Source organism: Arvicanthis niloticus, chromosome 4, assembly GCF_011762505.2.
Source record: "Arvicanthis niloticus isolate mArvNil1 chromosome 4, mArvNil1.pat.X, whole genome shotgun sequence".
Classification (NCBI taxonomy): Eukaryota; Metazoa; Chordata; class Mammalia; order Rodentia; family Muridae; genus Arvicanthis; species Arvicanthis niloticus.
The window spans coordinates 64,529,346-64,547,979 of NC_047661.1; the positions used below are offsets into that span (position 1 = coordinate 64,529,346).

Here is an 18,634-nt window from a genome sequence, read left to right on the forward strand (position 1 = left end):
ACTATTTCTTCTGTCCTATGTCTCAGAGTATAGCTCTTTACTTACGGGCCCCACATTTCCTGGCATGAAAAAGCAGGTTCCTGGGGTTCTACACCAGGCAAAACAGGATCATCATTTTAGGGAGTGGAAGGTGGAAAGAAGTGCTTCGCCAAGAACTGGAGGTGGCAAAGGAAGAACACCCAAGAATCTGGACTGAGGAGCATACAGAGCCTCCTTGCCTGGATTGGCCACTCTTCCTTTGTATGCTCAGGTCTAACAACTGAACTCTGCCCTTGACTGAATGCTGGTTCTGTGTGAGACACATGCGTCAGCTCGTCTTCTCCACCTCCCACAGGAAGTTTTTCTCTACCTGAGGAGACAGAAGCTGTGGTGTGTAGTGCAAGGTGAAATATGGAGTTGCTAGGATGGTGTGAACCAGGATGGTGTGAACCAGGATGGTGTGAACCAGGATGGTGTGAACCAGGATGGTGTGAGCCAGGATGGTGTGAGCCAGGATGGTGTGAGCCAGGATGGTGTGAACAAGGATGGTTGGAACCAGGTGAGCTTCATCCACACAGTTGTTTGAGGTAGTCCCTCCTGCCACCATAGCTAGCTAGCCTACTTGTGTCAGAGACAATAGATGGCCAGTTGTCTACTGAACCAGGATATAATTTTCTGTGCTTCTTTCAAACTAGCCTTAGTCCCAAGGTAAATTCTAGCCATGGGAATGGAGGTTATAATAACAATGATCATAAGAGAAATGGAGTCACTTTGATTCTGGACACCTGAGATGGAGTCTGGGGGCCATTGCTAAGCACATCTCAGATCTGTCTTCTGCTGAACCTTTGAGCCAAGCCATTCTCTTGGATAGACGAAACTACAGTTTGCTTAAACATTGTTTGCTACCCTTTACTGTCCTGTACAATGGATGCCTTTCCTTATACCTGGATGCACCTGGAGGCAAAGACTGCTGGATTCGATTCTCCTCTGATAAGACAGTCTAAGGCTTACAGCACCTATGTCAATTCTTAGCTAATAATAGGCTCAACATCAGAATTTCAGCTTGTTTCCAGGATTCTGTGAGTCTGTGCTCTCCTAGATTGCAATCCTAATTAACTCCAAATAAATGTAATTTGTTCTTGACTGGGTTGATTTCATTCCTGCTTAGCGCCTCTGTCCTGCCTCCGCAGTGTGGATGGGGTATAAGCCTTGTGAGTAGAGTCCATACCAGAAGAGTGACAGAGGAAAGCTTGGACAGAGCTCTGGTGCTAAATGCCCTTGCAGAAAGAACACAAGGCTTGGCAGGAGAGAAAGAAACATTGGCCACGCTTGAGCTAGTGGTTTCTTGGGTACCTCCTTGTTGCTGTAAGTCACATGGTATCTGGACAATCATTGAACAAATCAAAACAAACCCTGCAATTTAGAAGCAGAAACCTGGTGGCTAGCTGCAAGGAAACTGACCTGTCATGGCAAAGATCAAGGCTGGCTCAGCCCAACAGAAGGTATGGTGGAGTGAGCTGGCTCGTGGAAAAAAGTGTGAAGTTAGTGTGAAATGAGGAAGGAGAAAAGAGACCACGAAGAGTGGCCACCACCATCCTCAGTGGCGATCTGGTACTTATGAGACAGGTACCTATCTTCCTCTTGAATGGCATGAACTGCCTTGTGATCTTTACTTCAGCTGCTGTGAGCTGTGAGGAGTTGTAATTAACATAAATACCCTTTATTATTATGTGACTATATTACATATTCAATTCTTATTGTTATGCTACAGTAAATAATATTATTATAGCCTTCCAGACCTCAGGTTCCCCTTTCCCCCATATTTTAGTATTTCTGAAAATGGAGTTCACTTTTAAATCTCACAAGTTACCTCTTGTTAATGTTAAATATGGTGAACATCTTTTTTTTTTTTCTTCTTAAGTTTTGGATCCATCTCAAGAACAGTTCCCAGTTCCTCTTGACTTGGGGGATAACCTGGGGAGAACTGGGGTACTGAATTGTTTTCTTGCCACAGATAGAGCAATGGGAAGCCCAGGCAGGGCTTGTTCTCATCTTCCAGAAAGATCCATGCTTCTGCCCAGTGTGCATCTGGCAAGGCTGATGTTGGCCCAGACAGGCTATACCTGACCCTGGGCCTGAGAAGGGTAGGGCAGGAAAGCCAGTAGACAGAGCAGCTACAATGGTCAGCAGCAGAAGCTCTGGCTACCTTAGGGTGCTACAGAGAAATGAGCTTAGTCATCAGGAGGCCAAGGGCAACCCTCAGGCAGAAATTCTGGGCAGGGACAAGGGAGCAGGGATATGGGTTTAGGAACACTGTGTCAGGCAGAAGACACATGACCTAGAGAATTGGAAGGGACTATCTGATGTGAGGATTTAAGGGCCAGCTGGTATCCCTTGAACGATCTCATCTGGAGCCCTGCCCAGTCCTGTTTTGGGGTCCTGTGCACCTGCAGCAGGTTTAGGGTGTGAGGACTCTCCAGCTGCCCTCAGAGCTGCCCAGCAGGTTTACAGAATAACAACGGGGGCCAGTGAGGAGCCGTTTGCATATTATTTGCATACAATTTGCACATGAATAGCCTACACTATCTGTTCCCAGGAACTTTCAAGTTAAATATTAATTGTTACTGCCCTCGGGAGTTTTTATTTTTTGATTTTGCTTTCTCTGTTTCTTCTCACCCACTTGCTGTCAGTGACTCAGATCCCTGTATGGAAGGGGAGGAGGAGGAGGACGCCCCCGCCAGGCTGGAGAAGGGCAGCTGAGGACCAGAAACGGGATTTAGGGAGTGGGTGGCTGGTATAACTCTGCCAAGTGAGAGGGAAGACACACAGGAGGTGCCATTGGCAGGTGCTGAGGAGTCTACTACACAGAAAGCAAGAGACAGGTAAAGAAGCCAGCCAGCAGATTGCCTGAGACACTTCCAGTCAGCACCCAATGGATGCCATGGTTAAGTGACTGTGCTCTGCTCCTCAGCTGGCCACCCTGTCTGTTCTGGCACCCACTGGCTTCTCAGGTCCCCATGCTCCCCCATCCTTGTCACCAGAAGCCAGGACCAGAAGGTTCATGAAGGCAGGACAAGGGTTAAAGAATGACTAGAGAGTGCAGATCAGTGGTTAGGTGCTTCCAGGTTCAGGGGCAGTGCCTGAATTGTGATTCTGGCTCAGTAGTCTAATGACTGAGCAACTCTGGGTGAGGGACAGTTGTGGGTTGGGTACAGTTTGGGTATGTTCCCTGAAGGTGCATATGCTAGAACCTTGGTCCTCATTGTAGTGGTATTGAAAGGCAAGGGACCGGCCTATATAGAGGTGATGAACTCATGACTGCTCTTGCAGAAGGACCAATCCTAGCATCCCAGTGTGGTCTAGGTCTCTGCATACGTGGATTAGTGACTCTCAGAACAAATTCAGAAGAACATGCCATCTGCCTTCCTTTCATATACATTCTCTCACTATACAATACTATCTGCCATGCTGTGACATGGTCCTCTCTACAGGTGACCTCTACAGCTGAGGATTTCAAGTCCTCACACTTTGAACTTTCAGTCTCCAACCTGTGAGCTAAATTAACCTCCTTTCTTTATAAAGTACTTAGCATCAGGCGTTTTGTTATAGCATCATGAAAAGGATCGAGGCCATGCCTGGGTGCCCATCCAGGAGCCTCAGTTTTCTTTTCTGTAAAATGGAGCTCTAAGCAGTGTCTGCCTTGTGTCAGGACTAGGGGCTGAAATCAGTTGTTGCATGTTAAGCCCTGGACAGCTGAGCTGTAAACTTTCACGGTCCAGGCTCAGGCTTCCTGGTCCTAGCCTTGTCTAGCACTAGTGCCTCTCGTCAGCATTTGATCATCAGTTTGGGCTTAACGTTTCCCTGAGGTAGCTCAGTAGCTCTCTCCTGAGGGTGGGTCCTCCCACCACACACACACACACACACACACACACACACACACACACACACACACACACACACATTATAACTGCACAAAAAGACCTTTGAGAAGGGAATGCAAAAAGCCTTTCTGGGAAGCACCTTCTGCTCCTGATTTAGCTTCTTTAGAGAGGTAAACTTCCTGGGGCTGCTCCCAGCTCCCAACTTAGATGGACTCACGCCCACCCTCTGGGACAGTCTGAGGCTCCCTTTTCTCTTTGAGACCCAGTCATGACTTCTGTGTGATGCTTCCTTCCCAGGTATTTTGTTTCCAAGCTGCTCAGACCAAACCTTGTTCTTGCCCCAGAACCTCTGGGGCCACCAAAGTCGTGTCTACTAAGACACTGATGAGATGGTAGGATGTCTCTTTGGGGCTTCCTACTGCAGCCCCTGTCAGGTCCAGAGCACTCCTGAGAGGTGTGAAGTACAAATCAATGGTGGTAATAGCTACCATTTGTTTAATTTGCCAGACACAATACTGAATGCCTTACATACAGGCTTCCTTCTGCTCCAATGGGGAGGGCCTGTTGTCATTAGCCCCATTTCACAGCTGTGAGAACTGAGGCCAGGGGAGGAGACTGAACAGTTTATTCCAGACAGCTTAATTTCCATGTGTAAGAGCAAGGATGCGAAGGGTCACTTCTCTAAAATGATTTTTCCCCTACAACTGGATTTCTTTTCTTTTTCTTCTGTTATAGCTGAGGACTCACTTGTAACTTCTTTGAAAATTGGCCTGTTTCTGTATCTACATGGTAAACATGACTTACCGTGTTCATACCGTGTTTATTTCCAAATGGCAGTGACATACCACATTAGTCAGCTCTCAACTACCGTTACAAAATACCTGAGATAATGAACATGTAAGCGGACAAGGCTTGATGGATTCACAGTGTTGGGTCCAGTTGCTCCGGGCTTGTGGGGACGCAGCCCATCGAGGTAAGGAATGTGCGGTGGACAAGCAGTGCATTTCATAGACTAGAATTCAAACAAGGGAAGAGTAGACCAGGCTTCCACAATTCTTTTTATTTATTTATTTTTTAGATTAGTTTTTTTTTTTTTAATTTTATGTGTACGAGTGTTTACCTACGTGTATGCATGTATACTATGTGCAGGCCTGATAGCAGAAGTGGCTGTATCCTCTGGAACTGGAATTATGGGTGATTATTCGCAGCCATCTGGGAAATGAACCCAGATCCTCTTCAAGGACAAGTGCTCTTAACCATTGGGTCATCCCTCCACCTGCCACAAGCCATTTCAAGAAATGCTTTTCAAGGGAAGCTCCTTGGACCTAAGGACTTCTCACCAAGACCCAGCTTATTTTCTTCTATGGAGATTTAGATTATTTTCAAATTTTATATTCATGTTTGTTGGTCAGTATGCACACACGTGTGCAGGTGCCTGAAGAGGTCAGGGTATTAGATCCCTAGGAGTTGGTTGTTTCAGGCTATTGGGAATCCTTGGACTTGGGTGGGTGTTGGGATTCCAGCTCAGGTCCTCAGTGAGAACAGCTGGTACTCTTATCAGATGAGCTATCTCTTCAATTCCAGGCCCTGCCTCTTAAAGGTTTCTCCTATCTCCCAATAGCATCAAGCTGGATGTGAAGCCGTCATCCAATACATGGGCCTTTGGAGGATGTAAATTTCCAAATGGCAGTAACATAGCAAGCAACAGTTTATTTCTCTGGGCTTTTGTGGATCGAGTGCCTATATGCCTGTAGTACTCTCCAGCATCCTGGTCTCTGGAGACCTTTCAATTCTGCAGAAGTAATCTTACCCTCCACCTGTATACCTAGGAAGTGCTCATTGCCTTTGGAACAAGGACACAGCTCTCTCACCCACTGGCTCCAAACTATATTTCTCCTCATTCTGTGATATTACCATGCTTACAGCTGCTATGTTTCTGGCCCACGCTGAGACGAGCACATAGAACTTCCCAGAAGCTGGCATTCTGAACTCCCAGAAGATCAAGACTTTGATGGACTCTCTGAGCTGTATGGCCCTGAAGAGTCCCAGGAGACACAAAGAACTGAAGCCCCATCCATATTAGCTGGTAAAATGGTCCCAAGTAGTCATGAGGCTTTGTATCCAAAGACAGTACTCAGAACTGCAAAACTCAGCTATGCATCAAATTGGTTATTAGGAAAATGGTTAACCAAATTGTTATTCTCTTCATGTTTCCAGAGAAACATCTTCAGAGTGGAACTCTTGAGTATGAAGTCAGGAGCTTGTGGCTTATGTGGAAGCCCAGTTGGAACTCGATTTGGAATGCAGATGTTAAGAATCATCTCCATCTGGGAAGAGGGGGTCACTGGTGCATGCCTGAGCAGGGCAAGGGGCTGAGTAACATGGTTGTTGGTCTGGAGGCTTGCTATTCAAAGTTAGCCCCTTTCCAGGACTGATTGACATTCCCTTCAAGAAGAATGCAGGAGCAGCCAGGGAGGGGAGACTTGGTTTGGCTTCATCTGTCTCTTCCACTGCCTCCCAGCCTTAACTTTCCAGTCTCTGGTCCTTAGTCTCCACAAAAATAAAGATACTGCCTTGATCCTTAATTCCCAAACTTAGATTGTCACTGAGGATGTAGCTTGGTGGTAGTTGTGTGCCTAGTGCCTAGGTGAGATCTCTGTCACACTAGTACATGTGTATATACATGGTTATGGCTACTGTTTCGTCAAAGGAATCCTCTGTGACAGTCTAGACAATCAAAGGCACTTCTCTGGCTGAGAGATGTGTTCTCTGTGGATCACCAGATCTAGAGAATCCCACCTGGTCTTTAGAATCTCATCAGCTTGGGAGAGTGAAAAGAGACCCTGATTCTTGCAATTGCATCGAATCAGGATGAAGGTCAGCTGAAGTCTTGGGGGACTGGGGCAGCCGTGAGACATTCTTGGTGGCACTTGTATGTGTGTTGAGGGCTAGCTGTGGTTCTGTGTCCTCCATTTCCTCCCTCAGGGTGTCTAGGTGTCACTGCACGCCATGCTGGAAGGATGAAGTGGAGACCAGAATGAGTAGGGTCTGCAGGATCCTGGACTGGCTGGGAGTGAGTGCTGGAGGGGTAGGGGGGGCAGGAGGGGGCAGAAAGCCTTCACCAAGGATTTTAGTGTTACAGCTCTTTTAGATGAAGGCTTCAGAGAAACTTATTCAGTGACCAAGGGTTGTATATGAACCCTGGAGAGTAGAAAGGAGTTTTCAGGGTGAATGTAAAATCATCGGCTAGAGTTTAAAGTAAAGTGAATGCCTTATTTTTACGGAGAGGCATTCCAGAAATCCAAGGTACTTGTTGGGCTGGTTCTTACCAGGGAAAGAGGAAGTTGAACTTGTAGGTTTGCCAAGGCCTATATGATATTCCTCAGGTAGAATATTGGGGGTCGGGCTCCCCAGATCAGGCAGAGAAGAAGTAGCCCCACTAAGAAAAGGGACTCCTCCATTTTGCTCCAAGCTCAGAGGAGCTGTCCGGACATGTTGGACTGCGACCTTAAGTCAACAGAGCTCTCCCATACAAACTCAGAGGTCTCCTTGCCTGATTTCCTCACCCTTTCTCCAAAGTTCTCATTCTCCTCCTTTTCTCCAGGCAGTGCTCCACACCCATGCTGCTGTCCACCGGAGAAACTGGAAGCTGCTGTTGAGTTGCAGCTTAGGAGGACCTCCCTGGACTATAGGAGGACAGAGCCACATGCCTTCAACTCTCCAGCCAACTGCCCACAGTCACTGAAGAGTAGACAAGATGGAGTCCTCCTCTGAGGGTCAGAAGGGAAGAGGAGGGAAAACCCAGTCCATTATCTCTTGAGTTATTCCCTCTGTCCCCGAGGTACAGTGCCAGTATTGCTGCGATGATGTCTTTTACTGCCCTGGATCATTAAAACCCAATAATCTCTTTGAAATAGCTTAACTGCTTCCTGCAAGGAGATAAAGCAAATAAAACTGTCATCTCCGTGTCCGCTGTCACCATATTGATGCAGCTTTTCTTTTTCTCTCTCTTTTAAAATAACTGCATTCATTTTATTTTAGGCCAATGCATTTATGTCATGCTGGTGGTATATAAATTTGGTAATTAAATCCTGTTATCTTGGCACTGTGAGCAGAATAAGAATCACTTGTGATGTTTCAGAGAGGAAAAATACTGAGGGGAAATAAGATTGTTTTGTATTCTTTAAAAACTGTTATTGGGGAGTTTTATTTTTTATTTTTGTTTTTTAGTACAAGGTAGTTGACAGCTGCCTAACAGAGAGGTCCTTCTGTGAGGAAGGTGCCCAGTGGAGCCTATGAAGTTGCTCTTACTTGGTTATCCACCCCAGCCAAGGAGAGTGTAAAATCACATTAATCCCACAGAACTTGAATTTCATTTTTGTTTCATGAGACTGTTTTTTTTTTTTTTTTTTTTTTTTTTTTTTTTTTTTTTTTTTCCTGTGTAGCCCTGGCTGTTCTGTAGCTCTCTTTGTAGACCAGACTGGCCACAAATTTAGAGATTTGCCTGCCTCTGCCTCCTGAGTCCTGGGATTAAAGATGTGTGCCACCACCACCTGGCTACGACTTGATTTTCTAAACTATCTATATGTATGAATATATACTGTGAACATCTATACTCATGACTCCCCACCAGGTCAACCTCAGGCAAGAGAACTTTCTCTTTTACCTGTCTGAGTGTTTGAGGCTGCAATATAAAGAGAAATACAACCCAGTCACCAAATAAACAAGATTATATTTTATATCCCTGTATTAAAAAGCTGTGATTTAAAATAACTCTAGAAACACTGAGAAGATCACCAATGTACATGAAGAGACCCTGTTCTTCCTAGCATTTCTGCCGTCCTCAGTAGGTTGCCTGCACTTGTAAGCCGGTAACCTCATGATTAAAAACTGCCTGCCTAGACTTCCAGAAATCCCATGCAGACTTAACATTGTCCATCAGGAGTAGAAGATTTGTTTCTTTTATCAGAAAGAAAATACTTTCTGGAAACTCTTGATAAAACCATAACATTTGCCATTTTCTATAAATATATCACTTGTTTATTTCTTAACCAGTATAGCCAAGGACATTATGACTGACATGTACAACAGTGTTCCCCTCCTCCCTGCTGGGCTGGTCATGGACTCTTGAAGTGCACAATTATACAGAGAAGTCTAGAGATCAAGAAAAAACTGGGTTTTATTAGAAAGATGGACTTGAAGATACTTGAATGTTGGATTGGCAACTGACAGATTCTGATACAATCATCTCGAGTCTCTGTCTTTTCTTTGGTAGCAATGGAATTACAAATGCCCAAATCTGTACTATTGTGAGGACCCAAAGAGATGAACAAGCTGTGACTTTCCCAACCTTTCTGTCCTAGAGTATCAGTAGGCTAGAGACTTAAGGACGGCTGGCTTCTCTGGAATAGGTTGATTAATAAGCATGGGTGTTGTGATTTTTTAATTTGAAAAGGTCTAGAATCATCTGGGAAGCAAGTTTCAGGTACACACGTGAGGGATTATTTAGATTGAGTTAGCATCTGAGCATGTCTATGAGCCATTATCCATATGAGGTTAGTTGAGGTGCAAAGACCTATCCCAAAAGAGGGTGACATCATTCTTTGGGTTTAGGTACTAGATTAAACAAGAGAGAGGGGGCTAGCTCAGCTCTTTTCTTCCTAGCTGCAGGGACCATGTGATCACCTGCTCCAAGCTCCTGTTCCCTTGACTTCCTCACTGCGGTGGACTGTGTACCCTCTAACTGTGAGCCAAAGTAATCGTTTCCTTTCTGAAGCTGATTTTGTCAGGATAATTTATCATAGCAACAGAAAAAGTTCTTTTTCCTATCCAGGGCCCAGGTTTCCTCTAAACATGGCATTAGGCTGGCTTTTGTCAGTCTTATGGTTGCTTATACGGTCCCTCCTGTATCTGTTATTTTCTGGTACACTCATGGCTCATGTGGGCAGATTGCAGCAGGGATCCTTATTTCTCTACCACAAAGGAATGGTGCAACCAGGACTCATGAGGAGAGCCACCATGCTTCATCACCCCTCAGACAAGGAGCACCGAGGAGATAAATGAAGGCCTTCCTTGAAGGGTCAGCAAGTCCTCGGGAATTAAGCAGTGTGGGAAGCCAGAGACTGGTACTTTCTAAACTTGGTCAGCTTCCCTATCCTTCCTGAGGGAAGGTCCTTTAAAACCCGAGCCCTGGAAAAATGAATTTGGCACGGGTGTTTCTTGTCTACCCTTTCTACCCTTGATACCCTCAAACATAGACGTCAGCTTTTCAAGTCCTTTGTCCCACAGCTTCACCATTCTTGGGAAGACCCCATACTTTTTCACAGGAGGTCAAGGGCTCACCCTGTTCCCATATGTGCCTTACTGCCTACATTAGGAAAGGGACTAGATACATACCAGTAGAAGCTCTGAGGGGCTGGTGAAGAACAGACTGGCATCCTCTACAGTGGTTGCTTGCTGGCTGCGTCATCTCAGAGGGAATTGAAGATCATGATCACATGGGAAGGTTTCCCTCGCCTTACAGACTCTACAGTCTTGGAAAAAAGGAAAGATCATCCTTCATATTAGAAATGCATTGTTCTTGCCTTTTACATAACATTAGCTCCAACCCTTATTATGTTAAGAATTATTTGACATTTTTGTGAATCTGCTAGTGAATTACATTTCACAGGCCACAGTTGTCAATTAAATGGCTCTTCCTGTGGTACTCGGGACGATGGCCTCACTTAGATTGTGCTGTCATGAATTCCTCTTATAAAAGAAGGAAGACTCCAGTTTATTTTACTCCCATAATTTTGCGTGTGTGTGTGTGTGTGTGTGTGTGTGTGTGTGTGTGTGTATGCTACAGCATGCTTGAAGGCCATAGGATAACTTGTGGGAGTTCTTTCCTTCTACCTCACAGGTTTTGGGGACCCAGCCCAGGCCACTAGTCTTGGCAGCAGGAGCTCTTATCCACTGTGCCATCTTTCTTATTTTATTGGTTTTTTTTTTTTTTTTTCAAGACAGGGTTTCTTTGTGTAGCTCTGGCTGTCCTTGAACTTGGTCTGTAGACCAGGCTGTCCTTGAGCTCACAGAGATCTGCCTGTCTCTGCCTCCTGAATGCTGGGATTCAAAGCAAGTCCCACCACTGTCTGGCTTGTGCTTACCCACTGGTAAGATTTTTTTTTTTTTTTTTTTTTTGAGGCAGGACTTCTCAGTGGGACCTGAAACTTGTTGATTTGACTAGACTGGCTGGCTGGGAAGCCTTAGGGATTTGTGTCTGTCTCTCTGTGCCATGATTGTAAGACTTGCAACCATGCCCGGCTTTTTACCCAACGTCTGGGTTCTGAATGCCCATCCTCGTGCTTGCACAGCCAGTGTTTCACTAACCTAGCTATCTCTTTCTTCCTAACTCTTCCATTTATTTATTTTTTTGTCTCAAAATGTTAGACAAAAAAAATTGAAACTTACATGTAGGCTTTAAAAATATTAGACTTGCATATAGCATGTTAACCTGTAAAACCCTGAGATAGTGAAACCTTATTAAAATTAATGCATTAATTCCATACAAGGTCCATGTAAAAGAAAGTTTTATGAAAACCAACAACATTCCTATACACTTGGGTTGTTTAGCCAAAACAATATGGACGATGAGCAAACCGCTTGAAGACCTTCCTTCTCCCACCTATGAATCAAAGTGTCACCCAATTCTGCCACTGGAAAGACTTCACAGACCCTTAGGTCTGGACTGTGGCTGCCTGTCAGCTCCATTAACACCCCACACTTACCTTGTTTATTGGAATTACCAAGTACCACCTAGCAATAAGCTTGGACTGTAAGCTTCCCTAAGGCATGGGCATAGGATGCCTGGCTCACAACCAAGTACCTACTATCCGGAATCCTGTTTTTGGACAAAGTAAACAATTCATGAAGTAGACTGTCACTTGGGAAAACTCTGTTTTGGAGAAACACATGTGACTCCCCCACCCCCATGAAGAAAACTTCGCAAACTTCATAAAAGATAGAACTGGCCCAATTCATGCATGGCCCAATGTCTCGCCCTTATTTTTCAAAGAATAATTTAGACATCACTACCAACTAAGTTCCCTTAGAAATATTTAGGAAAATAAAATGACCCTAGAGAAAAAAATATCACAAAGCAGAATTCCAGAATACTAAATTATGAGCTCCTTAATAATGATATCTATGCTTCCTTTATAAATAGTCTTTCTCACACCGCACAGTGGGCTTCTCTCCTTCCTGTAGGGTTCCAGGAGGCAAGTTCTTGTCAGGGTATAAGAAAGATCTAAGCAGGAAGTCATAGATAGGGCAAATGAATTTTCTAGTTTCCACCCTCCCCTTTCCTTCCAGAAAGCAGAGAGAGCTCACTGTGACTGAAGAGAGGCAGGTTCCTGAAGGTTCTTAGGAATTTGGCATTGTGGTGGTTTTGATGAGAAATGTCCCCACGGGCTAATATAGCTGAATGCTGGTCCTTAGTTAGCTGTGCTATTTGGGGGAGGTTATGGTACTTTTAGGAGGTAGAGCTTTCCTGGCAGAAACATGTCCTGGGAGGTAGGCTTTGAGGTTTTAAAGCTTTGCTCCACTTCCGGTTCTCTTTCTGCTTCCCATATGTAGATGAACTATTTTCTCTGCTTCTGGCTTTCTGTTCCCATGCCTTCTACACCCCATCCCACTGGGACCCTCTGGAACCCATTGGAAGTCCAAATCAACCCTTTCTTCCTTAAGCTGATTCTGGCCATGGTACTTTATCACAGTAACAGAAAAGTAAGGATGCCTCTGAGCTCACAAAGCTCACTGCATCCATCCCGCCCCCAGGAGGAGGCTTCTCTCCGAGCTGTCTCAGTCTCTCTGTCATCCTCTGCCCATTATCTCCATGATCATTGCCTTGTTGCCGACTAGGGAGGGATGGTACCACCAGGAAGGGTACTTCTGTTCTTTGGGTCTCTGGGATCTCCTAGGAGGGTCTGGATCTCTGGGATCTCCTAGGTGGGTCTGGCTGGTCTCTGCAGCTCTTCCAGACATCTAGTAGAGTCTAAAAACCAAGAGCATCTCACTGCAAATCAGACTCCATCTTCTTGAGAAGTATCTGCTCTTTTGGCTTAGCTGGAATTCTCAACGGAATGACCTGAGAAGAGTAAAACCAAGAGAAGTATTTGAATAGCTTACTTTGAACCGTAACAAATCAGAGAACTCATAATTTGATCATTCTGAGCGATCTCCAGTGGCATTCCCTCACCTCAAACTCTATCTCCATTCAACTCTCCATATGAATATGGCCACCATGCCACCTCCTTTTGTCCTTCAGGCTGGTGCATACGTCTTAAGCTACAATAGTGAACTCCAGCCTGTGTGACATTTAAACCCACTAGAAAGCTTCCTTTGCTTACTATTCAGTCTTATCAGGCAACCTTCATGAGTTTCTCACTGGACTGTGTTTATCTGGGGCAGACCTTCTTATACAGACTTGATGAGCTCTTGTTTGCAGAGAACTATGTTTTTCCTGGGTCTGGATCTGGGCTTGGATGTAGAAGGGAGCTGAGCTGAGATCAGCATAGGGTACCACTGGCTGCTTCCCTTCCCCGTTTGGTGTCCTTCAGTCATCTTTGTGTGCTAGTCCAAACCTATGTATCAGTATATATCACTAGGTTGCTCCTTCTCACCAACAAAAGTTTCAGAAGCATTGTGTGGTTGGGACTGTGCATATGTCAAGAACATAATAGGAAGAATAGAATTTGGAATGCCAGGCTTAGATTTTTGCAATCACATCTACTCTCTGGGTAACTTTGATCAAGGCATGTAGTCACTCCTTCCCCACTCAGGGTCAGGTTTCTCCCATCTACACAAATGGAAATAGAAGCACCTGCCTCTTTGAATGGCCTCATGAGGAATGGGACACTGTAAAGAATACACTTAGTCCTGGGTCCATGTTTGCTGTCCTCTGTCCTCATAAGATATATGTTCCATGGGCAGATGACCTACCTGCAGCTGGGAACCGATGGAAAGCCAGAGTCATAGTCTGCTTCATCTGGCTCTGTATATTCCACAGAGCCCGGCACCTAAAGCTCACAGGATAGTCACTCAAATAGTCATGTGGAACAGACCACAGAATATAGATCAAATTCTTCCTTCATGCTTGTGCTCACAGAATCACATGGCTGGCAGGCTCATCTTGGAGTGAGGAAAGACTGCATTGCTATGATCTATGCACATCCCTATATGGATTAAAAACTCAGCCAACGCTCCTTGCCAAAGAAAGGGCTGAGCCATTTTCTTTAAGGATATATTTAGACCTGACGCGGGACTTCAGTCTTTGCAGAGCTGAGGGACCCGGGTCTGACATCACAGCCTTCTCACCTGTGAAAGGCTCTATGCTTCATAGCTATAGTTTTGACGGGTGAGTGGAGGCAACTTTCAGAAAACCTTGTTAATTTCGAGGTGAAATAGCAGGATTGACACTTGTGGTGATGCCCCATAATAAGGCCATTGAAATCGCTTTCATGAGGGCGTGGATGGAAATGGAGTCTGATATCTTTTGTACATGTCGCCAATGGGTCACATTGTTTTGTGCCCATCTCTCTGCCTCATTTGGTGCCTTATTCTTCGGATACCAAGATATGGCTCCTATTAATCCTGGGGACAGGGACGATGGAATTAAGGGAGACTCAGCCCCTAAAGGAAGAACTTTCCATGGATCCAGAGGCTGGCTAAAAGAGTTTCCCAGGAGCAAGTGTTACCAGAGAGATGCTGAATACAGTTGTTAGTCTGCACTCTCCTATCTCTTTAACCTATCATGTACAGTACTGAATATCTGGAGATGAACTTCATGGAAAGTGAGAACAGAAAAGCCCATCCCATATATAGCATTTTTTTAAAAAAGAAGACAAACAACTAGATATTTCTTGCAGTTCGGGGAGCAGGTAACTTTTCTTTTCGATTTTTATCCTTGGCACTGACAGCAGGGTTGGATTAGGACCACACTCAGAGTCAGATTTGTTCTCTGTTACTGGGCTTGTTTCTTCATGAGTCACACTGGCCATGAAGCCCAGAGATGCTGGACCAGGTCTTTGTTCTGTTTTCTTTTTGTTTACCTGCTCACAGGGCAGGCGGTGGCTTTTTCTTCACTCCAGGGTCCTTTGGAAAACTACAGCACCTGCAGGGCAGAACATAGGCAGTTCTCTGCCTTTCAAGTCTCTGTTCTTCAAACCTTCCTTGCAAGAACCCCAGGTTTCCAGCTGCCAGATGGAGCTGACTTGCTTGGCTTCCACAGGAATGCTATACATCTACAATAACATTACTGTTGTTGCTGCATCCACTTAAGACACACCCAGAGCTAGAACTCAGTGGAAATGCATGACCCATGTCACCTGTCAGCTGTGTCTGTGACTCAAATCTCTGTGCATATGAACATATGACTACATTTGCCTTAGTCAAAAGCAATTATGGACCATACAGCCTTCGTTAGCCTCTCTTGTCACAAGCACTGAAAATGAGGAATCCCTGCTTTAAGAAAAGAAAAAAAAATTAGGCCTGGTGAGATGGCTCAGTGGGTAAAGACATTTGCCCTCAAGCTTGATGACCTCCTTTGGATTCCTTGAACCAACATGGCGGAAGGATGGAGAGTGATTCTAACCAAGTTTTCCTCTGATTCTTACATGCCCACTTGGCATCCAAGCACACATATAAGAATTCAGAATAAATAAATAAATAAATAAATAAATAAATAAATAAATAAAAAAAATACAATTATTTTAAGTTTTAAGAGTTTATAAAATTAATAATTAAAGAAACAACAACAACAAAACCAAAACCCTTTCAGCCCTGCCAACACCTAAGGAAAGTGCTAATGCCCAAATCCCTGATTCCTCTCCCCTCTGGTTATCACCTCATGCATCTATACCTTGAGCTATTATCAGTCTTGCTTTCTCATCCTTCATCTCTTCATCATGATGCATGGTGTTCCTTGCCAGTTTTCACTTCCTCTATCATCCATCCATCTCCATCTTCCGGCCTATCTATATATTTCCATCTCTCTGTCTTTATATATCTCCTTCCCTGCCAGCGAGAGTCACAGGAAGAAAAGAGCCCTTCTGAGTTTAATGCATTGCCTGAATACTGTAGTACCCACCTAACACCTGAGGTGACACATTCTATCCTCCCCCAGACCTCCTGAGGAGAGTTTTATTAGATTTTCTAACCTTCTGGGAGAGAAAACAATGCCAATTTCTAGAGCATTCCAGAGATGATGGGCCTCTTCTGAGAGGCTAAGATCTTTCACTGGCTGTTGCTGAACAATGCACGTTTTGAGGACCTTGGTGGTACCCAGAAGGTTCGGAGATGAAAAGGTCATAGCTGTGACTTCTAAAACTGACCGGTAAGTCTAGTAGATGAAGAATCAAGCTGAAGACACCTGCAGACTAGTGAAAGGTTGTAGACCGGCCTAGAAAAAGAAAGTGTGTGTCAGGAAGGCTTTGTGTCATTGTGACAGATGGTCTGAACCTACCAACTTATAAGAAAGAAGAGTTTATTTCAGCTCAGGGTTTCAGAGGTTTCTGTTCTTGGTTTGTTGGCTCACTTGCTTTGGGGCCTGTGGTGAGGATCACATGGAGGAGAAAAGAAGGAAAGAGGGGCAGGACCTGGGGTTCAACATGCCCCGCAAGGAACCTCCCAACAACTTCCTCCCACGGGGGTCCAAGTACCCTTCAAGGACACACCTCCAGTGATGGAAATTCCTCTCACTGGATCACTCCTGTTACTAGTTCCACTAACTCGTATCATGGACTTTTAACAATTGGGCCTTTGAGGACACTCACTCAAGCCTCAGCATAGTGAAAGGCAGGCCACGTTGTTTGAGCAATGTGACTTGGAGACAGAGAAAAACCTGGTAGTCAGGGAGAAAGAAAAACTGGCAAAATGGGAAGGGAAATTAATAGCGGCCTCTAGATCGTGAACTCAGGGAACTTGTCTCTCACCTTTATGATTGGATTCTTGGGTTCCAGAAAAGTGTCTGGAATATGTCAGATGTTCAAGAAACTGTGACTGGATTTCTTTTCCTTTTCTTTTCTCTTTGGACTGGCCATTTGCTGAAATGGCCTACCCCAGCCGCCTGCACTGCCACCCCAATGGCATTAGGCAGGTATATCTTGGGAATTTGGACCATCTGTTTGGGGCTCCATGGAAAGGGTGCACCAGATGGATCCCAGGTCTATTTTGGTCTTTACTTTGCATGTTTCCTCCTTCCCTGCAACCCATGCAGATGGATACTGTCAGGTTATTTATAGCAGGAGTTTGCATACAATAATGGAACAGTTGTTCTCATCCCAATGCCAATCGAATAACTTTGGTTTTGCACTCTTCGGAGGACCTGTATGAAGCACAGTATTGATGCACTTGGTACTATGACTGCTTCCCTTTAGGATCTCGTGCCATTGATTTGCATCACCTTCCCTAAGACGGCTTCCTCCTTGATGTGGAACTCAGTTATTTTGTGTGCAGCATTCCTTGTGGGCTTCAGAAATAGCCCATCAACAGATGTAGACACTGTAAATAAAATATAGTGCTGGAAAATTGAACTCAATAGTATATTAAATAATTAATACACATAGCCAAGAATGCAAAGTTGGTTCTTCATACAAAGGCAATTATGGTTTGGGGATTTATGCTAATGGATAATTTACGACATTCCATTCATTCATTATGGGTGGGTCCTGTTGCTTTTGGGGTCTGTGGAAAGGGAGATCATCATGGTGGGGTACATAGCAGACTAACATGTATTTAGGGTCTGTCTTAAACATTAATGTGTTTAATATCATGCAATATCATTAATATCATGCAACAGTATATGGCTATGAAAACGTGTATTTCAGGCAATATTTGGTAGTATGGAAAATGGCTATAATGCACAAAATAAAAAATTTTAGGTTGTTTCATATGCATAAATGCATATATATGATTTAATCTTAATTGTTGATGCCAAGATAAGAAGAAAGAAATAGAAAGATTGTGGGTGGCATATTTACTCTTCCTATTTTTCTGTTTTCAACAATATTTTTATAGTAAATATTTAGTACTTTTTTTTTTTAAATCTAGAAAGAAATCCTGTCATGGATGCTGTTTTAAAGAGTAGTCCCCCTGGTTTCCTCTAGGTTTGAGGTTTTACATCTGAATTTAGCACTAGAGACTAGCTAAAGGCAATCCACTGTTAAAAATGACCAAAGGGAAAATACAAAGTTGGTAGTGCCGGTCAATAAAGCCGATATTTTAAAGGCTGCTCTTAATTTAATCTCAAAAGGAAAAGGTAGATAGTGTTCTCTCTTCAGAGATTTATCAGCGGAGGCTCGTACACGATCCAAGCATCTTGAATGTGCCCTCAAGCACAACTATAAAGAGCCACGCATGTGGGCAGAACACGCATTTTCCAGATCTATAAATTGTTAGTGTTTTAAGGTTGGTCATCTAGTAAGTTCCCCTAGGAACTGAGCCCAACCAATGGAACCGTGGCTGTGAATGAATAACAGAGCAGCTTTGGGGAGAGGCAGTTCCTGGAACGAGCTGGGGTCCTACTTTTGCCCAGATTCCTACTTTCTGCACTTGGCCCTGGAGCTTCTTCACAATTCAGGTGCTTGCAGCAGCCTCGGCGTGGTGCACAACCTCACGTGCAAATCCTTCTTGGTTAAACACACTCATTTTCTGAAGCCTGAAGGAGACTGTGACTCATCGCTTCTGTCCTGGCTCGAGCAGTGCAGCTAAAAGGTTGTGCAGTGGGTTGCAATGATCAG

At 44.5% G+C, this 18,634-nt stretch overlaps 1 long non-coding RNA gene across 5 annotated transcripts; it reads left to right on the plus strand.

Moving 5' to 3' along the window:
• Positions 1–1,394: 1,394 nt before the first annotated feature.
• On the plus strand, positions 1,395–7,957 carry LOC143441889 (uncharacterized). 5 transcript variants are annotated; one of them, XR_013109637.1, is made up of 5 exons: positions 1,409–1,605; positions 4,596–4,833; positions 5,482–6,737; positions 6,846–6,933; positions 7,465–7,957. It is a non-coding gene; the product is annotated as an uncharacterized LOC143441889 (long non-coding RNA). The 5 variants fall into 5 exon arrangements; XR_013109635.1 differs by having other exon boundaries at positions 5,482–5,946; positions 6,078–6,933; XR_013109636.1 differs by having other exon boundaries at positions 1,395–1,481; positions 5,482–6,933.
• Positions 7,958–18,634: the final 10,677 nt, after the last annotated feature.